General features: G+C 35.1%; 1 protein-coding gene and 1 non-coding gene across 4 annotated transcripts in view; both read left to right on the top strand.

The window, feature by feature from the left end:
- LOC134657443 (mushroom body large-type Kenyon cell-specific protein 1) overlaps positions 1 to 21,974 on the top strand; it is a 256,270-nt gene that overhangs the window by 156,375 nt on the left and 77,921 nt on the right. The window lies entirely within an intron of this gene.
- Positions 895 to 967, top strand: Trnas-gga (transfer RNA serine (anticodon GGA)). The gene has a single exon. It is a non-coding gene; the product is annotated as a tRNA-Ser (tRNA).

Here is a 21,974-nt window from a genome sequence, read left to right as displayed (position 1 = left end):
AGAGATCTATGCTCAGAAGTGGGCGATAAAAGGCTGATATAATGAATACTTACCACCTACTTACCTGAGATGATCCAGTTAGAAGCAGCATCCGTCCGCGATAGCAGAGGACGCTGGTTCGATTCCAGCCTGGCGGCCTAGCCAAGGTGACAATCGCTATCGCTTCGCCATTGAATCGCTTTGTGTCTCTCAATCACTCTTTTAATTAGTGCGACAGTGACCGTTGCGTTTCTTTCGCTACGTAGCGTTAGCGATTGGCATGTTGTCTACGGGGCCTGGGGCACTTTTTCTTAGTATATGGCATTTATTTCAGTTAATACTTACCTAAAACTGGTGCCCCACCTCACCCAAAATAGTTTTATAGCCCAGTCCGAAAGTTCCAAGTAACTTCGTAGGTCCGAATGTAAGCGGAAAAGTTCGCTCCCAAGACGTTCGTACATTCTGATCTTTCTCAATTTGGGACTGTGGAAATACGTTTCGCGTTAAGAACTTTAAGGAACTATAATACTTATGCTCATGGTATATTAAGTTCGCCTTTTGTACCTACATTAAGTTTTTCTCTTGTGTAGTAATCTTGAAGTAAATAAATACCTATTTAACATAGGTACTTAAGCTAAATCTCCTTTTGTATGTAGTAGTAAAGTGTCATTCTATGGAACTTGCTAACTATGTAAACAAAAGTCACTAGTAAATTGACATTCAGAGACAATTAATATGGCGGTTTGTTTACATAGTTAGCAAGTTCCATAGAATGACACTTTAGGTAGTAAAGAATTCGGATAGACGTTCCATGTTTGATGTAATATAACGTAATGTGTAATGGAAGATGAATGTGTACATTTAGTCGTAGTAAGATGGCATATATAGTCGAGAAATTGGGACGGGTACCACCGTGGCGGGGTGGCCTAGGGGTTGAAGGCGTTAGCCCGGATTGCTAAAGACGCCGGTTCGAATCCGGCCTTCACCACTGTTCAGTCACTTTTTCTTTAATATACGACATCTATTTCAGTTTATAATAACTTACAATACAATACAAATCCTCTTTATTGCACAACCTCAGAATAAATGTACATGGAAACACAAATAATACATGAAGAGTGAAGACAGAGGTAAACAACAGGCCATTATAATTTAATTTATAATTTAATTTTCATGAAAATTTAACAAAACTATAGAAGTCAATGTCAGGTATTCAAATAATATAATACAGGTGTTTTCTTGTCTGATACAAGATGTTATTTAGTACAAATGTTCGAATTTCACAGACGGCCCGCCACTGCTATGTAAATATTATCTATTTTTGAATAAAAAACATAGGTTAATAACAATTTTTTGAGTTTATATTATCTTTATGAGAATTTTCAATTTAGATTTTTCCAACTTGTATGTAAATATTACATAGGTAACTAACTAAAATAGGTTATTCGACTAGTGCGGTTAAGGAATTTAATTTCAGTGCCGTTTCGTACCTACTATGTCACAGTGACGTTAGTATGAGGTCCCTAGCGATTCTCATATTGATTGTCACTGTGACAAGATACGAAATGGTACTTAAATTAAATAATTAAACTATACTTGGGTATATATTATGTTTAAAATAGCGCCATATTGGAACCTTCGGCCGACCTGTATCATTATCACTAGTGGTGCTTACGTTTATCTTATCGCTAGGGTGCCCATGATAATAATACATTTTGGAGGATATTCCTAACTCCTATTAGAAGGTCTTGCCCGTATCAAAGTGGTTTAAGATATTTGATACTTTGTATAATTGTAATAGTTATTTACGATACAAGTGCGAAAAATAGGAAATTATTTAGTCATTCTCCGGAACTCAAACTATCTTCGTACTAAATTTAATTCAAATCAGCGTTTGAGCGTGAAGAGGTAACAGACATTATTATTATAAGCCTACACAGTGTCTCACTGCTGGGCAAAGGCCTCCCCCCGCGATCTCCACTCGTCACGGTCCCGAGCAATCTCCGGCCAATCGTTGAGATATGCGTCCAGGTCGTCCCGCCATCTCCGTCTGGGCCTACCAGATCCTCGCCCGTCTTGCGGCACCCATACTGTGGCTATTTTGGTCCACCTCTGTGGGTGCATACGGCAGACATGGCCGGCCCAGTCCCACTTCAGCTTGGCGGTCTTAGCCCCAACATTAGTAATGCGCGTTTTTGAGCGCAGCGTAGAGTTACGGATTCGGTCGATCCGTTTTACTCCTAGAATGCTGCGCTCCATAGCTCTTTGGCAAACTTTCAATTTGGTCATTTGCGCCTCGGTGAGTGACCACGTTTGACAACAGACAACAGACATTACTTACATAATATTAGTAGAGACACAAATATGTCGCTTAACTTCTAACTCGGGTAAATCCTCGGGTAAATATTTAACTTTTTCCACAAGCTTTTTGTATTTTTTAATGTATTTTACTAAATTCGCAATTCACAATATCTTTTTCAGTCAGTTTTGACCTTTCACATAGAAAATAAATAAATAAATATTACGGGACATCTTACACAGATCAACCTAGCTCCAAACTAAGCAAAGCTTTTACAATGAGTTCTAGGCGACGATATACATACCTACTTATAGATAACACCTATGAAATGAGGGATAGTTCTCTAAAGAGCCGCACATCATGGTCACCCTAGCATGCGCGCACGCATTTTCGGTACGAACGAAACTGCATGCTCTTGACTCCGTTATCAGTGATATTAGCATGCTATCACGGCGTCGTAAATGCACGTGATAACGTATCTAATATTTTAGTAGGCTTACACATAGAACACACCTACATAATATAATATAATGTACGAGTATACACGGTGGTTGAAAAATAACTACATTCCCGTTGCCAGGGAGGTTTTGATTATACTGAGCAACTTTTAGTATGGGACCAACCCCGAAATAGCGAAAAAAAAACCCTCCCATAGAAAAATGGGCCAGCCAAAATGTATGAAACAGCCAAATTTTTTTTCGCGTTTCGGGTTTGGTCCCATAGTAAAAGTTGCTCAGTATAATCCCAAAACATCCCTTAGCAATGGAAATGCAGTTATTTTTTAGCCACCCTGTATAGGTATGGGCACGAGAGTTGAAGTCACGCACACAACAACAAAATGGTATAAGTAATGACAGCGAGATTTTGAAATTATAGCCGGTCAAACAACATTGTCAGTAGAAAAAGGCGTGAAATTACAAATTTTCTATGGGACGATAACCCTTCGCGCCTTTTTCTGATATACTTATCGTCGTTGCGCTTTCCAAAACTGATATGTGCTCGATTTTTGATTGACAAATAGTTACCTAGCAACAAAACACATAAGGTTCTAATTCATTTGATTAAAATCGCGTACTTATCAGATTTGGTAAGCGCAACGACGTTATGTCAAATTTTTCTATTAATTGGCAATTACCTACCTATTTAAAAAGAACAAAATTCGAATCGTTCGAAATATGAACATTGAGCGTTGCAAATCCGCGCCAAGGTCGCGTTGACACCGTTCCAGTGACTCGAGCAAGCTACTCGCACGCACTAGGGTGACTAGGTTACAGGCGAGTCAAGTGTTTAGGCGAACCGGCTGTGTTCCGTAACGTGTAACCGTGACCTAGAAACCTGTAGAAGTTAAGCTCTGTTTCTGGGATGGGTACTAAAATGAAAGTTTGATTGGCCAATCCAATTTTCATTTTAGTACCTATACCTAACTAATGATCGGAGACAGGTAGCAATTTATAAAAACAATAACTTTTGTTTTCTGTAAAAATAACTACCAAATTTATCATTTTAGTAAATTTAATAACGTTTTTTAAATTTTTATTTTTTTTATTTAATTGATGACCCACTTGTATAAAGAGAACGACCCCTACATCAAACAAACGTTATATAGCTGTGCGAAGTTGTAAAGCGATAGCTCATCGTTAACACTCTAGTGTCTAATAAAAATAATTCACAATATATGTATATGTACATATATTAATTAGTAGTAGTAGTAGTAATCACTTCATTGTACATAACACAGGTTTTAATTAAACACGAAATGTAAATTAAGTCACATTCATGTTATACTGTCGTCCTAAAACTGTTCATGTATCCGATCATTAAGTGTAACACCAGACTCATCATTAATATTCTCTTTATTTACTTGAACTCTTAGGCTAGGTGATTTATAATATGACTATAAAAGTAAAATATAAAAACACTTACTTAACAATAAAAATATATAATTAATATCATTATTAACCTCTAGTACGATGTTGACAATTTATGTTTTGGTAAGCTTTTAATTTAGTAAACATTAAAATCTGTATACACACAAATATGCCACTTCAACTAAGCTAGAACGAGTTGGATATACCAACACAACAAAAGCCGTGTTAAGAAATACAATGAGGAAAATTCGTCGTCAACCGGTGTACCCTGATTTTAATTTTCTAAGAATCACTCACTTATCATTATCAAGTGCATAATCAGAAATTAAAATAATCATATATTCATGGCGATTAACTCCGTGTAAATATTGCTTTAATCAGCGCTCGCGCAAGCTCGACCAATGGGAACACAGGGTCAGGTCATTGCTAATGTGTTAGTCGGTAAGTAGCTCGTATCAAGTCTAACGGATATGACTCAAAATGTGATTAGCTTTCGAGTTTAATTAATAATTACTTATATAGCAGTTTTATTAAACATTTAACTTGAATCGCTTTAATATAATGAGGTTAAATGATTAAATCATGCATATAGACGTATTTATAGTGTATTTTTAGTCGGGGGTTTACCTTATAACCGCAAATGTTGTTGTAGTCTTAAATATTGATGTATTTAGGTATTAAAAATTAAAATATAAGGAGCTAAGATTAAAATATTTTAGGTAAATATACCCGTCTCGCTAACGGAAGCGGCTCTTAAAACTAGTGCGATAAGGACAAGGCGAAAAATCCTGCGTAAAAATATCAAAAATCGAGGTTTCGTACTCGACTGTTTCCTCCTCCAAAACTTAACCAATCGTAACCAAATTTGGAAATCTAAATGATTATGACATTATCTGTGTCGGACCGTTTTGCTTTTTTGACTAAGTGATGTCAGTTTTGAATAGCACGCCTCTCATTGCGGCATAGTCAATTAGGCCATTTTGGCCATTTTTGAAGGGCTCTAGCGCCTTAAAAAACAAAAATATCAAAAAAAGCAAAACGGTCCGACACAGATATTGAAAATATTAATCTGTGTTGAAAAAATCATTGCTCTAGCTTCAAAACCCACGGAGGAAACAGTCGAGTACGTTTGTATGGAGAAATGACCACTCCTGTTGGCTCTTAACCCACTTACATAAACTTCGATCGATAGAAAATCGAATAAAAAATTGTACAAATCGACCAACCTCAGTACCTAACCTTACTACTATTTCGTACAGCGAATTAGTATCGCTATACAGCGAGGAAATACGGCCAGCCTTCTGGGCACCCTGCCAGTTGACGTCGATTTAGGTTAAATTTTTTACCTGTAGCGTAAGTTAGTTTAATGTAGTAGATTTAGTAAGTTTTATTATGTTGTTTTTTTTTAGTTTAGTGTGTTAATAAAGAGATAATTCATATTAATGTTAAATTTGTAGCCACATTGTACTCGTAAAGTTATCGCGATGTTTCACTCTTGTTCCAAGACAAAGTGAATGAACGACATGAACTGGGCAAACCAGTTCTAGGTTTCACTGCATTCAGAATTGCCTACTTCGTACATTCCTGTTATGTATGTACAGTAAAGTTGTGATAAGTAAAATATCCATTCATTTTGAATTCACATATCATACACATTTTAGATATTTAACCTTATAATATAAAATTACAATATAAATTATCTTAAACTAATCTACATGAATTTATATTATGGTCGTCATTATTTTCATTAGGTATATTATTTAAAACATAAAGATACAGATGGGCGGTTTTATTTGAAAAAGTGTACTCTAACTTTTTTAGTTTTTTTTTTGCTCAGAATTACGAGCTCTTTCGATCCTAATAGGAGAAAAAACTGTGCCTCAAGATTTTTATTTCCGTTCCGTCACCACTTTTCATAGACTTTGTATGACGGTAACGGAATGGATGGAGCAACACATTATTTATATTATAGGGACACTTTTTTTTATTAAAAAAAGAAAATGTACATATTTTAAAACTGTTAATAAAATGGGCTGGATATCGAATTAAATTGTATACCTACACGTATAAACTATAACATAAGTTAATATTTAAAAACTTGTGTGCAGTAAAACATTTATTTTCAAACCTCTTTATAAACCTTTTTACAATCTGACGTTATGAATAATAAACCTTTTGACAATTATGGACAGATATTAGTTACATTTATAATGTAAAATATTGTCCTACTTATGCAGCGTTTACACGAGTTTAGTAGTTTAGTAATGTGCTTTCAACTCGTAAAATATGGCAATAAGCGACAAGTGGCGTTGTGAAAAAAGATGATTAAGACGTATCGATTGCGTGAGCTCTCTCGTTTAGTGTACTGCCACGCTATACATTGATAAATTCATAGTAAATTGCTATTGTTGCTTTTGATTATACATACATTATGTAGTGTACGACCTAGCTAGATGCGTGTAAACTATGCATTATATTTTTTTGTTTTTGTGAGTTCACCTACTATTGGCACGACTCTTTTCTCAGTAAGTTTTACTTTAATTGCGTACCTACTTATACTTTTTGTAAATGTAGGATTTATAAAAATATCTGGGAATAAAAAATGTAGGTATTAACTAAATAATAAATTAATAATCACATACCTAAATGTTTTATTTTTATTGATTGACTATATTGTCTCAGATCTAACTCAAATGGCATTTTTTGTACAGTGGGCAGTACAGTTCGGTTGGGCTTTAGGAGGCTGGTCATCGATGGACCTTATGTGGTAACAATAAGGTATACATTTGTAAACCTTAAATTAACTGTTAGCGAGATAGTTAGCACGCCTGTGACATTGTTTACTGGTAAGCGGCCTTGGCCAAGCGTTGTATGCTTTCCAGTTACTCGCCCGTTCCAGTAAAAACGTGGTCTTCATATTAGTATCGACTGTACGTAAACGAAGCTCACGTTATAATGGTCCATAAGCTATTGGAATAAGCCTCGCTGGTAGGAAAACTAGCGATTGCTTGTGAAATGGACATTTGTAATGAAATAGAAGCCATATTTTAAGTGATTGTCAGATGAATTTGAAACCAATGGTGAAGGAAATATGGTTGAATTTAATTTGGTTTGAAATCGAACAAAACAAATGAAAATAGTTTAGTAAGTACCTAATGGATGTGTCGAATTAATATCGACTTTTAAATGCTCTTAAATACATAATTTAGGCTCTACAAGGTAATTGGAGATAATTTACTCAGTATTATGTAGCAAACCAAATTGATGTCCACAACTTTAAAAGACATTTATATCTACATCTTATTTATTTATTATGTAAGTATGTACCTACATAATAGTCATATAAGTTCTTATAAGATGTGGACATCTTATAAGAATTTATATTAAACGTTAGGCAAAGTAATTATGATAATACTTAATTAATCATAAAGCACTTTCACCTGATATAATAAGACTATTATTGTACTAATGATGTTCATAACAGGGGCCAATTATACTTAATAATGGGAATGATATACCTTTTCATATAATATTAGATATTATTTTGTTTTAAAGTAATTGTTTATTTGACTTGAGTTTGCATTATTTATAAATACGTAAATTTTCTTGGTTTATTAAAAAAAAAACACATTTTTTTTTATGCGTTTGAAGTATTTATTTAACAAGCTCAATAGGTATTTGAATTGTTCCAACCAATCACAAACACTATTATAGTCACGACGGCAAATGTTTTCAAATGTAAAATCATCACATATAGGTATTACCAACATAAAGGAAAATATAGGCTCGTTTAATTAAAATGGTATTGACAACAACTATTATTCAGTCAGAGGTCAAACAATTAATTAGAAATACGAAAACATTCAGACAATAGTGTGAACGAAGCATAAACATTAAAAACAAAACATTCAACGACAAACTCAATTAATATAATAAAACCTCCATTTAGGCCAAACAAACTGAACGGAGCTGAGTAGGATATTACCGTCTCTTTTTAGCCTTGGGAAGGGTGTATATTTGTCCCTGTCGCTCGTTCGAAATACCGTAAGCGAGAGGTGGGCGGCGCGGTGGGTATTTTTTCCCGGTTAGATAACGGCTCAAACGGTTTGCATCTAAGCGCTTTGCGCATAACGATGTTGACTTTTGGTGACGATAAAGAACCTAGTGATTTTTTTATTCAAAGGCGCTTTTTGCTGCTCCCTGGATGATATTGGAAAAACGGCCCGTAGCTAAATTATATGAGTATGTACATACTCTGTATATCTCATTTACTTTATTTTGATTGTACCTATGTATTATTCAATATTGAAAATTTTCTGCTATTAGATGGCGGAAAAAGGAAAAATAAAAACTATCCTAACCTTAGCAAAAAAGGCGAAATAAAAAAATTATGACGTAAATCTAGTTCAAGGATAAAGTCACAAATTAAAACCAAAAACCAAGTCGTCCTTTCCTATTTTAGAAAAAGCCAAATGATAAGATTCTTACTTAGGAAAACTACCGATTGACTTAAAAAAATGACCAGTTGTCTTAGGGCCTGTTTCACAATGTCCAAGTAAAGTCCTGAATAAGCTACTTGCCACTTATCTGGCGAATAAAGTCATCGTTGGCGTTTCACAATCTTCAAATAAGCTTAACTGGTAAATAAAGTGCTAAGTAAATTATAGGTTAGATCACCTATCAGATAAGGAAGTTTTTTGGCGGTTTAAGTTATTTGATAGATCGATGTAAAAAGTTTTGTATGTCGTGAAATCGAAAAATACTAAAAATGAATCTATCTAATGAGTTTTCAGACGACGAATTAAATGATTTTTTTGATCGCTTAATGGAACCACCCAGAGATCCCGTGTATCGACAACGTTCTAATCACATGGAGACATTTAATGATGAAGAATTCAGGGTTCGATTTCGCTTTAATAAAGATACCGTGTACTATGTCCATTCATTAATTCAGGACAAAATCTCTTCTACTACAGAAAGGTACTGAAATGTCTATCTACTATACTACCCACAGTATTTCTAATAGGTACTTACAGTCAAGTGTAAAAATATGGTTGCACACAAGTTACACAAAAATATGTCTCATAGGTAGCTGTTAATTCGCCTATACATGACCCATAGTTTTACACTGACTGTACCTCCATCTCGTTTATTAAAAGAATCGCGGCCATATTTTATGTATGGCCGCGAGGGCTATTGTTTTGTAGTACCACCGACCAACTACTAACATTAGTTAGGTAAGTACATGAATAAATCATTGTTTCAGGAATTATGCTATATCATCTATGGATCGACTACTTTTGACATTGCGATATTATGCAACTGGAAGTTTTCTGAACGTAGTTGGCGATTTTTCTGGTGTGAGTAAGGCATCAGCTTGTCGGATTGTGAATGTCGTGTCACAAGCAATCGCACAATTACGACCACAGTTCGTCAAGTTCCCAGACGATATTGCTAAATTACAAGGAGACTTTTACGAGATAGCAAGATTTCCAAGGCTTATTGGCGCCATTGATGGCCCCAGGTTACAGCATCACTCTTCTTATTTTCAAGAATGTGTTTATTGACTTCGACCAGTTTGATTAAAATGTCAACCTCCTCTCGCGTGAAATTAATGCTCCTCTCACGTTTTTGAGACATTGTTGTCTTTGCAAAACTACGCAAAACTATGAAAAACTAGGCCAGCAAAATAATTAACACAACGACAAAACAAACCCAACCAAGCACGCGTTTTTTTTTTCTTTGACATTTGAATTACGTTTCGTTCCACATAAAAATTAGTGATTTCTAAAATAATATTTTCGGATCATTATAATTGTTACAGGATATGCATTTAAAGTATATCAATACGTAACACAAAATAATGCATAAAAGATGCACTTTTAATACTTTTCAGAGTGATGAATTTAATTTTTTTTTATATGCTCTCACATGTTCCGTAAATCGAAACGTCAAAGTGCGATGTTGCCATCTGTAACTTAAAAGCATGGTCTAATAAAACATGGTCTTCTCTTCCCAGAGTGTCACTTGCCTACGTCACAATAACATTGCCACTTTATTTCAACGTAACATGTTACATGGGTACATTATATCTATGGTTAATAAGTTAATTTATTTCTTTATAATTTAATAATTTTCATTTATATGTATTTTATCTTAAATTTTACAATAACACGTCATTTTTAATTATTCGTTAGCAATATCTTCCGATTCACGAAAGAAATTTCAGACGTTCGGGTAATTCTGTTTACACTACTGGCAACACAGGATAGCGCTGTCACATTTGACAATCCGCCATTTTGTCCCTGACCGACCGTCCTTGTCGAACGCGTGTTAATTGTTATTTCCTTCTCGCTCAGTGTCAGCAGTCGCAGTGTTTTCCAAACTTTTCACGTCGTAAGCTTCGTAATTAATGTTTTGTTACGAAAATGGTTGGCTGCTCTATTCGGAACTGTAAGAGTAGGAGTGAAAAGTGCAGTATAGATTTGTTTTATTTTACTATGTTTCTACATGAATAACTTAAAATTAATGCCGTTAAAATAATTTTCACTGTTGGTTAAAATTCTCCCACATTTTAAAGTTTGAGAACCTGTAACCAGCATGATGACGTAGGCAAGTGCCAGTTAGGTCATTCGCGAATCTCGGAAGAGAGTACCAGGCGGAGTATATTATTATACCATGCTTAAAAGTAGCAAACTGGCACATACACTTAATGGGTAGACGTTTGTGAAACAGGAACTATTTTATCAGGAAGTTTTATCTGGCAGTTAATTTATTTGTTAATTAGCTATCCAACACTTTACTCAGACTTTGTGAAACAGACCCTTAGTGTAATTAGTTAATTACTGAATTTGATTGTTTTTCTTTTAATTTTAGGTAAGTACCTACCCGTGATGGCACTGACTGGACCCTTGACATGTTGAAATGCAGGTTAAGTAAGTAAAATATGTAGTTTAATTTTGACTTTGAAGTAGACACACTGTACTGAGTGCGTAGGTATTTTTTTGTAATTTTTTTCGATAAAGCCACAGTGACAATCCTCATACTATTGCCACACTGACAATCCTCATGCTATTGCCACACTGACAATCCTCATACTATTGCCACTGTGACAAGGTACGACATGGTACAGAAATTAAATTCCTTGACCGTATCGTATACATTGTGCATCACTTTTAACCCCTCAAACGCCCTTGTCAAAAATTTGCTACTGAATTAATAACCTTTCAACTGTTAATTACAGTCCAAATTGTCTGGAACGTATACGGGACAAGGCGTTTGAGGGGTTAAGTATAGGTTGCACGTCCTGGCCTCGTCTGATAGATTCCATGTTTTACATTATTGACTATAGAGTGGCATAGTTGAAATTTCCCGCAGTCGAAATTGCCCCCTGCACCCTTTATATTTATAATTACGTAACATTTCATAATTAATGTTATTTATCAACTACGCGTTAAACTGCAACTGCAAAATACATGGCGTTTTTCCTCATTATAGGTACAACACGAAACTATTTCCACAAAGTACTCATTGCTGCTCCGCCATTGGTCCATTTCGGCCGCCCATGATAAAACTATTGGCATATTATGTACCTATTCGTGTATTTCCTTATTTGCTTAGGTATAGTTATTTCCTAGAATATTTATTTAGTAGTACCTAATATGCATAGTGCGAAATGAACTTATTTTTCATGCATAAACTCCTCGGAGGATCGTAAAATGGAATTAACTTTTAAACCATTGTGGCCTGGGTGCTAGTAATATAAGACAATATTTTTTGAGTCTACCTAGTTACCCACATATTGATCCATTTTTCTATTAAAATACAAATAGCTAACATTAAATTTGGTTTTGTTAATTTCACGGTAACACAACAGAGATTTTGAACTTCGAATGCAAATTGTAGGATTACATAGACCTTAAAATACGTTTCATTTTATTAAAACTACAATAATGTACGTACCTAAAACAAAACGTATTCTCTTCAAAATATTCTCCTGTAGTTAAGATACACAGTGATACAGAGTTTTCTCAAAGTGTTTTGGGCGTCTGTATTTTTTTCTTATTTTTCGGTAACGCAACAGACATTTTGAAATTCGAATGCAAACCGTAGATTTATTCAGATCTTAAAAGTACGTTTCACCTTCAATACTTGTCTTCTCATCCTCAATAGATCCGAGGTTATTTTCGCTAAACAGATCCCAAAGGAAGTAATTTTATTAGACACTAGCGACCCGCCCCGGCTTCACACGGGTTAACAAATTATACATAAACCTTCCCCTTCCTCCACTCTATCTATTTAAAAAAAACCGCATCAAAATCCGTTACGTAGTTTTGAAGATCTAAGCATACAGACAGACAGACAGACAGACAGCGGGAAGCGACTTTGTTGTATACTATGTAGTGTTAAGAAGCATGTTAATTCCGTTAAAGTTGGTGTAGACAGACACTAAACTCTGTGTATTTTTTTGCACATTTTTCGGTAACGCAGCAGAAATGGAAGCCAAACTGTAGGACTCACTTAACCCTTAAAAGGACGTTTCATCTTCGATTATTGGCAGTTGTCATCCTCAATAGATCCGAGCGACCTCGAGAGTATTTTCGCAAAACAAATCCCAAAAGAAGTCATTTTATTAGACATAAGATGATAAGAAGCATATTAATTCCGTTAAAATGGGTGTAGACACTATTGGTGTATTTTTTCGGTAACGCAGTAGAAATCGAAAACAAACTGTAGATCACACTTAGCCCTTAAAAATACGTTTCACCTTCGATTCTTGGCAGTTGTCATCCTCAATAGATCCGAGCGATCTCGAGGGTATTTTCGCTAAACAGAACCCAAAAGAAGTCATTTTATTAGACATAAGAAGCATGGTAATTCCGTTAAATTTGGTTTAGACACTAAACTCTTTGTATTTTTTGCACGTTTTTCGGTACCTCACGCAGCAGAAATGGAAGACAAACTGTAGATCACACTTAGCTCTTAAAAGTACGTTTCACCTTCGATTCTTGGCAGTTGTCATCCTCAATAGATCCAAGCGACCTCGAGGGTATTTTCGCTAAACAGAGCCCAGACCAGGAAGGCATTTTGTAATCTAGTATTGTAGGCGAAACAAGGTCTGAGCGAGGCCTTCCGTGTTGCAAAAGGATATTTGCTGTGAATACAATGGATTTTTAACTTTTAATGATGATGATGATGATGAAACATGATTACGGTTCAAATCAGTTTCCTTCATTATTTTATTAAATTATTATATCTAGGTCTCATTTGGAAATTTAATTTTAATAACAAATTGCAAAATGGTGACTAAATAATAGTATTATAATTATAATCGGGGGATAGAATTCGTAATAATCTTAATATTAGGTGTTGATGATATTAGCAATCTTTTATGTTTTGTGTCGCATAAAATAACATTAGTACTTAAATAATGCTAAATTTGCCCTTAAAACAAACACCCGTACCCTAAATAGTAATTTAGACAGTGATTACTATACCATTTACCATTAAGCCAGTAGAACTTTTCTCCTTTCACGCAGGTCTAAATATTAATGTGCTATTAAACAGCAGTTTTGCTTGTAGTAGGTATCTTAATAGAACGTTATTTAGTTGATCACTACCATTCGCCGTTTATTTTCTGTTCATATTTTTAGGGTTCCGTACCCAAAGGGTAAAAACAGGACCCTATTACTAAGACTCCGCTGTCCGTCCGTCCGTCCGTATATCACCAGGCTGTATCTCACGAACCGTGATAGCTAGACAGTTGAAATTTTCACAGATGATGTATTTATGTTGCCGCTATAACAAGAAATACTAAAAACAGAATAAAATAAAGATTTAAGTGGGGCTCCCATACAACAAACGTGATTTTTGACCGAAGTTAAGCAACCTCGGGCGGGGTCAGTACTTGGATGGGTGACCGTTTTTTTGCTTATTTTTTTCCTTGTTTTGCTCTATTTTTTGTTGATGGTGCGGAACCCTCCGTGCGCGAGTCCGACTCGCGCTTGGCCGGTTTTTTTTTTCTCCTGTGTTACCTCAAAAGTGCACGCAGTTCTAAATGTAAATGTGCACTTAAAATATCAGCTTGTGCCCTAAATGGTTATTTCGATCAACGTTAATTCGGCCACAGGACCAGCTTAATCACCCCTAACGACCTGCCACCATGACAAATGACTTGTAATTGCCGCGCTGAAAAACTCGTGACAGCTTCGATGGATAGGCTCTGATTGTAAATGTCACCGTTAAGTACCTACCATTGTCAAGAGCGTGAATATAAAATGATATATGGGTCAAAAACTTATTCAAAATCCTAAATGTTTACGCCCATGAATACCATGATATTTATAGTAGAATTAATATGTAACTAAAGGCGAATTTTCTATGGACTGCAACATTGATAACGAAGTTTCATAATTTCTGAAGTACCTATACAGAAAATGATAAAAATGATTTGTTACTAAGTGCCTATTTACTCAAAAATTGGGATTAATTACTATGTATTATATAAATTATATTAAATCGGCCAACAGGTCGATCTGTGACAACAAAATCGGTTTTAGGATTTTGATCAAAATGTATTTCTTTGACTTAAGTTAGGTTATTTTTTTAATCACTCATGTTGCCCCGGTGTCTATCTGTTTGTCACAGTTTATTTAACTCGTACATACATAACCTTGTAACAAAAAGGTCCGTACATGCACTAATTAATGTAAACGCTAATGGATTACATATTAAATACAATGGAAATACTTCGGTAACCTAATCGACGTCGCAAGGCTGTGTCCTTGTCTTATTGTATGTCAATAGTGTGGAATTACATATCTAATTAATTGTAATTAATAGCCGAATGGTTTCACGTTTTTCTTAAACATAATCAAAGTTGATGTTAAAATATGTAAACGTACGTTTATTTGAAGTGACAGTCAGCGCCACTTATATCGCGACCGTTATTTAATAAAGGTGTCAGCACAGATCATAAGTACATTATAATATTATAGTTCTTATGATAAATTTTCGGTTATTCGTACCTATCGACTGAAGTTAGAAGAAGTATTCGTTTCATTGCTAATTCAGATTGGACCCCTAAATTTTGGTCATTTACTTTTTGCATGATGGTGAAACAGTTTTGGCTTTACAAATTCTATTCGAATTCTCTCGTTGAATAAAAAACTATCTCAAAACGATTCAATTTTACGTTTTTAAACCCCACGTTTAAAATTTCGCACCTACATTATGATTCGACGGACCAATCAATCAACTTATTTATTGAATAGACAACAATGGCCCATAATGGTTAGTAACAATAACTTTATCTGTAGACATTTTATTTACTGGTCAATCAGACTGTATTCCCAAATTATAAAACAAAACATAGATGGGGTTACATAATCGATTTTGTTTGCTTTTTATACGTACTGTTTCGCTATCAAATACACTCCTAAACATAATAATTTGCACTAACTTGTTCGCAAGGTCCGCCATTGCTATCCTATATATTCATAGGTATGTACTGTTAATTATTGAGCCACCTGCTTCCGTCCAAACCGGCTCAGGCTAGGTTAGAAAACTCACTTATGGCCTGCGGGCGAGTTATCGTCCAAAACACTTTATATTGCTATTATACTTATATTAGTTTACTACACTCAAGTGTCTAAAGTCCCCGTACCATGAGTCATTGACAGTGTCAAAACTGAAATATACCCTATCCACAGACTTGTAATTGTCGCTCGAATTCTATGACCCTATCGCACAGACTTGTAATTGTCGCTCGCGCTTGACAGACAGCTGAAGTGTGCGAAAGGGAAGCCCTCGCGTATATGAACATCGCATGAGTGCGAAAGAGTCAGACTACAAATGAGAAAACGTGACCATTTTGGAGTTTGACAACGGCCGCGGACGGCCAAGAGCGTATCACCATAATTTTCCATTTGAAAAATATACACAAATTCGGAAGAAAACTATTTGATTAAGTAATACAATGAAGATAGTGTCTTGTAGTGTACCGGATTTCAGTGTCACGGGGCCAAATAAACCTAGCAAATACTCATTTCAGAGGAATTATGATATTCCGAGCGAAATTTTCTTGACGATATTTTGTCAAATTAACAGCATAAAAAGTGTAAGAAGCCGGTTTATACAGTTAATTATAAGTTTTTCTTCCTTTGCGTGCTAATATTTTATCATATTACTCAATAATTTAAGATATTTTGTGTAAAAACATAAACTGTTACTTTACGCTAGGGCTTGACAAAATGTTCAGATGACAGTATCGATGACTTGTCGGTATATTAATAGCTATGTAATAATTTCATCACAAGACATCATTAAGATATTAACCTTTATAACCGACTTCAAATAATAACGATTGTTATACCTTTTTGAAGGTGCACATGTTTAGCAGTAAATTTAAACTTCACTTTCCAACACAGTAAGAGTTAGACTAAGATAAGTCTGTAACGATTTTGATAGCACACGGAGTTCAAGTGTTATTTATACGTCATATTGTCGTAAATTTTATCGTTTGAAAAAAACCGACTTGGCCGGTTTTTTTTCAAACGTCGGATTCGCGTTTCAAGGGTTCCGTACATTAAGTCCGACTCACGCTTGACCACATTTATGATAGGTTTTCCTGTCATCTATAGGTAAATAACTATTTTGTGTATTTTTTTCAAAATTTTAGACCCAGTAGTTTCGAAGATAAGGGTTGATGGTCATTATTTGCCTATTTTCTTGAATAAATGCGAAACTATTAATCCTAAAATTATAAAAAATATAATTTGAGTTTCTTACAATGAGTTCCTTCATCTGATATGTAACACGATATAGTTTGAAAAAACTTTATTTTTTAATTTTCTCATTTACCTCCCAAAAATGGCCTCCATATTTAAAATTCATTTGTTTACGTTACACGTCCATCTTTGGGTCATAAACTTAGATATGTGTGCAAATTTCAACTTAATTGGTCCAGTAGTTTCGGAGAAAATAGGCTGTGATAGACGGACGGACAGACAGATAGACAGACGCACGAGTGATCCTATTAGGGTTCCGTTTTTTCCTTTTGAGGTACGGAACTCTAAAAACGGTAATTTACAAACAAACAAACAAATTTACAAACTTATAACTAGGTAAATATAAAAATTAAGGGTAGGTATATAATTATATGCTATTAGGCCATAGGTACCCGGCTAAATGTACCTAGTACGCTGCTGGCGTTTCCTCTTTGCACCGCTAGCGAAATACGCTGGATAATACGTTTAAAATAACACATTTGAAAAAGTTGTCGATAAAGCAACCAAACACCGACAGATTATTAATATGTTGTAACATGACATCACTATTTTTGATCTCACATAGACAATTTACGCACACACTTGCATTTCATTTTTGGTCGCACTTTTGAAGATTGACAGTTGTTCTTGTCTATTCTAATTCTATGACCCTATCGAGAACTCAACCGTACTGTGAGTCACTGACAGTGTCAAAACTGACATTTACGCTATCGAGAACGTAATTTAGTTTCTATACATCTCGTTTGCACTAATATGCGAGTACGAGCGAGATGTATAGAAAGTAAATTACGTTCTCGACGGCGTTTATGTCAGTATTTCGAAGATAACTTTTTTATGGTGGTGACAAGGAATCGTACAATTTGGGAGGGATAATCCTAAACCGAACAAAAGTAAGAAATAATGGGAAATATTTACTGTTTTTCTAGGATAAAAAGTTATTGATGAAAAACAGAAAATTCTCATGTCTAATTACAAATATGGCGACGTATCCCTGTGCGGTAGTTTTGCTAAATTAACATTTTAAAAGCTGCTGGAAGGCCTCTAACCTCCTAATAAGTCCCTGCGTACAAATTTTTGTACATATTCCAAAAAATATTTTGAACTTTCATTGAGTAACTAAGGGTTCCAAATTCAAAAACAAAATAAATGCTTCTGATGGGTCTCAGGAGGCAAAAGTTGCATTTTTTTTTGGATATTTAGATCTACTTATGACTTATACTCACTGTGTGCTTGCTAAAATCTATATATACATAGGCTAAAATCTATTTTTCGTCGTGTAGTATGCAAAACATTAACTTATTTGAGTGGGATAAAGTCAACACTTCTAAGGTTGCCACACATTGAATGCTTCTGCTGATACTTTCTAACAATATTGATGAAAGATGAGTAATAGAAGCTCAACAATTTCATTTTTCCTAGGCCATCTAAGTGTCCCACTGCTGGGCAAAGGCCTCTCTCCTTTATTTCAACGACTCCCGATTTGGTGTTTCCTCTGGCCAGTTGTTCAAGAAGTTGTCCATGATAAAATGTCAATAATAAAAAAAAACAACGGGTTGCACTCCTGGAGTGCCGACAGAAGTGAAAACTCAATGACATCTTACGTCTTACGCTGTCGCGAGTTTAACATTTTTTTCCCATCACAAAAAGTACACAGCGCTGCTAAAGAAGTTTTCACTTCAATAAAACACTCTAATAATAAACATGATTGTGACAAAGGCACGATAGACGATTAAGTTGCAACCAGCATATCCATAATGTATATAGGTGTGCCTAGTATCTACCTAGTCTTATCACTTGTCATATACCTAGCTGAAAGCTCAAATAACCGCCTTATCAAAATCCCACCCATATAACAGTTATCAGTACTTAATCTAGCCCTAATCGCGTTATCTGTGACAAACAGACAGACTAGCGAAATTGGCGTTTACATTTGTGATCTTACATAGACTTATATACTTGTAGATAAGCGTAGAACACGGATAATGAGTTTAGTTTTAGTTTAAGACTTTACATAACAAGTAAGCATGTTGGCTCTGAGTGAATAATCTGCATTGATTTAAGACTTACGCCGCGATTCGGAAAATGAATAAGAGATTCACTAGATATGAAATAGTAAAGATATGTGACGTTTCACGGCAACAGGTACCATTGCCCCGGCTGAATATTGGAGTGGCGTTAATAATAGCGTAAGCCCCAGCCGCCATAAGGTACCTTTTGCCGTGGAACGTCACATATCTTTACTATCTCATATCTAGTGAATCACTAATTCATTTCCCGGATCGCGCCGTTACACTGTGACAAATTTTAAATTGTCATTCTATGGAACTTGCTAACTATGTAAGTAAACAAAATTCAGAGACAATTTCAATATGGCGATGGCGGTTTGTTTACATAGTTAGCAAGTTCCATAGAATGACACTTTAGCAATTTTACGCCTAACAAATGTGGCAATAATTAACCATCATTGAAATTCGTCCACATAGACAAATGCTTTCTATAGAAAACTGAAGGACGCCTCGGCTCGAACCCGGACCGTTCTAACGTTAGTCATCCTTAAAAGCCCATCAACGTGCCCACTAGCGCCACTACTAAATAATCGTGATAATTTAAATTTAACGAAATATATTTAAAAAAGGGGGCCGCTACGTACTGTATCTTGTATTAAAGTACCTTTTGAATACATCAAACTAGTTTCTATGTTGCTAGATTCGTCAATCTATAAACTCAAAACAAAAACGGCCGTTTGAACTTTGGACGCATAGATTGACGAATCCAGCAACAGAGAAACTAGTTTCATGTATTTAAAAGGTACTTTAATACAAGATATAGTACGTAGCAGCCCCCTTTTTTAAATATATTTCGTTAAATTTAAATTATCACGATTATTTAGCAGTGGCGCTAGTGTGCATGTGCACGTTGAACTAAACGCAAGCCAAACTGAAACGTTGCTACGCAACTAAATAAACAAATACGTTGACAAAATGCTGTGCGCAAACGCAAGCTAATGATCTATTAGCTGTGCATACACGGAAGTGCTTGCGCTTGCGCATGCAGTTTTCACAGCCGTATTCGAACAATAAGATACGTCAAACATTAGATATTGAAACGATATGTATCGGATATATCAGTGTCAAAGTGTCAAAAGTGATGTTTCTTTAAACAAAAGCGTCCGATCTATTTCTTTTCCATATCTAATATTTGACGTATGTTATTCTTCGAATACGGCTGTCACTCAACATATTATGGTTTCATATTAACCTCAGCAACTTTTGGAAATAACTCATATTTTGATTTTTATTACATACATTTTAAAGTTTATTCTAAGACGCAATGTGTTGCAAATTTTGTTATGTTTAAAGCGTGACAAGCAACGCCAAACACACTGATGTCAGCGTACGTACTTACATTGAAAGCAATATTTATTTTGTTTGAAAAAGAGGAAGACTAAAGGATGCATAATTTTGAAAAGTTTAAATGTTGGTCTGTTTAAGGAATACAGCCTTTACTTTAATTATCTTTTAATCGATTTATAATAATTAATAATCATTTTTAAATACTTTTTTGTTTCGATTAATATATTATGTATGTATGTACATATTTACAATTTGACATAATGTTACCTTTAATATATTTCATTTTAAATGTTATAAATTATAATCTGCTGTTTTTTTACTCCACCAGTCCAAACCGAAAATTTTACCTAAATAGGTTGACTATAATTATAGGTTAGTATAGTACGATTCTAAAGACTAAGGATTTTTTTATTACCTACTTTTATTAACCCTTTTTAGCCAAAATCAATACCTGCAGTGTACAATATAACAGATTTCTCGGCCATTTCGAAACAGCATTCATTCATGCTGCGCGCGCAGATCTAACCTGCGCGGAACAGGTCCTAGAAATGTACGTCTAGGCCGCGCAAGGGCACTAGGGTGTCTGTGCTTGGGATCTATGGAGACTTCCCTTTTTGAGAGGCTTTGAAATAAAGGGACTTTATTGTCGATGGCGCTTACGCCGCACAGCGTCGCGCGGCATTGTATTTATATAGGAGCATCGTTAATAATGGCGTAAGCGACATCGACAATAAGGTCCCTTTTGATAGATAACGTCACATATATGGGCAGGTCTAAAAGCGAAACAGGGTCTGCAAATATAAGTCTAGGCCGTGCAAGCGCAGAAGTAATATTGTGGTAATTTAATTGCCAAAAGATAGCACTTCAGGTTATTGTACAGAACGGTACAGCGCCATCTACTTCAGAAGTTTTTTTATGTTTTCCGAGCAAAGCTCGGTCTCCCATATTGTCGTTTAAAGTGAAAGGTTCCTATGACTCTCTAACGGATCTCTATAAAATCGAGTTTTAGTGAAACACACAGACAACTATCCAATCTATTGGCCAGTAATTGTTTGTTATGTATGATATAAATATATAATAATCTATTCAAATCTATTCATAGTAACTAGATCCCCGACATTTAAATAGGCAAGTCACAATGAACAAGACAAGTCAGTATAGTTTACTGCTAATTAATGTTTAGTTCACGCTTTAGTAGCTGGTATGCCAGTAACTGGAATGCCAGCAGACTGCTCACAGGCTCGGATAAACAGAATCGCGAGTCTAGGCCACGCCAATCGCGAGCGCAAGGTCACTAGGGTGGCCAGGCGTTTTGGATCTAGGAGGACTCTTCCTGAAAAAAATTTGGTCTATTTACAATTTCCTTGTATAGCATCTTTCGACTTTAAAAATACTATCATTGAAAAAAAAAACATAGACGATAGTGTGTTAGAGTTGGGTGATTAAATATACGTGTTTATTATTTATATAGGCAAAACTTATCCGTTGAACACCTCTGATTTTTATTGCTTGATGGGTTCAAGAAAATATAGGGTTTGTCGAACCAAATTGTCAGTAAATAAGAACAAAAAAAACTATACTCATCCTTTTCTTTTGGGTGCAAGTACTAGTGTAAGACAAAGATAGTATGATTCTCTCTGTGTATGTTTGAAATGAGACAGTCCTTTGACAAACTATAATTACTGAA

This window comes from Cydia amplana, chromosome 20 (genome assembly GCF_948474715.1).
Source record: "Cydia amplana chromosome 20, ilCydAmpl1.1, whole genome shotgun sequence".
Lineage (NCBI taxonomy): Eukaryota > Metazoa > Arthropoda > Insecta > Lepidoptera > Tortricidae > Cydia > Cydia amplana.
Note: the sequence above shows the minus strand (reverse complement) of the source record. Positions and strands in the feature narration are given on the sequence as shown.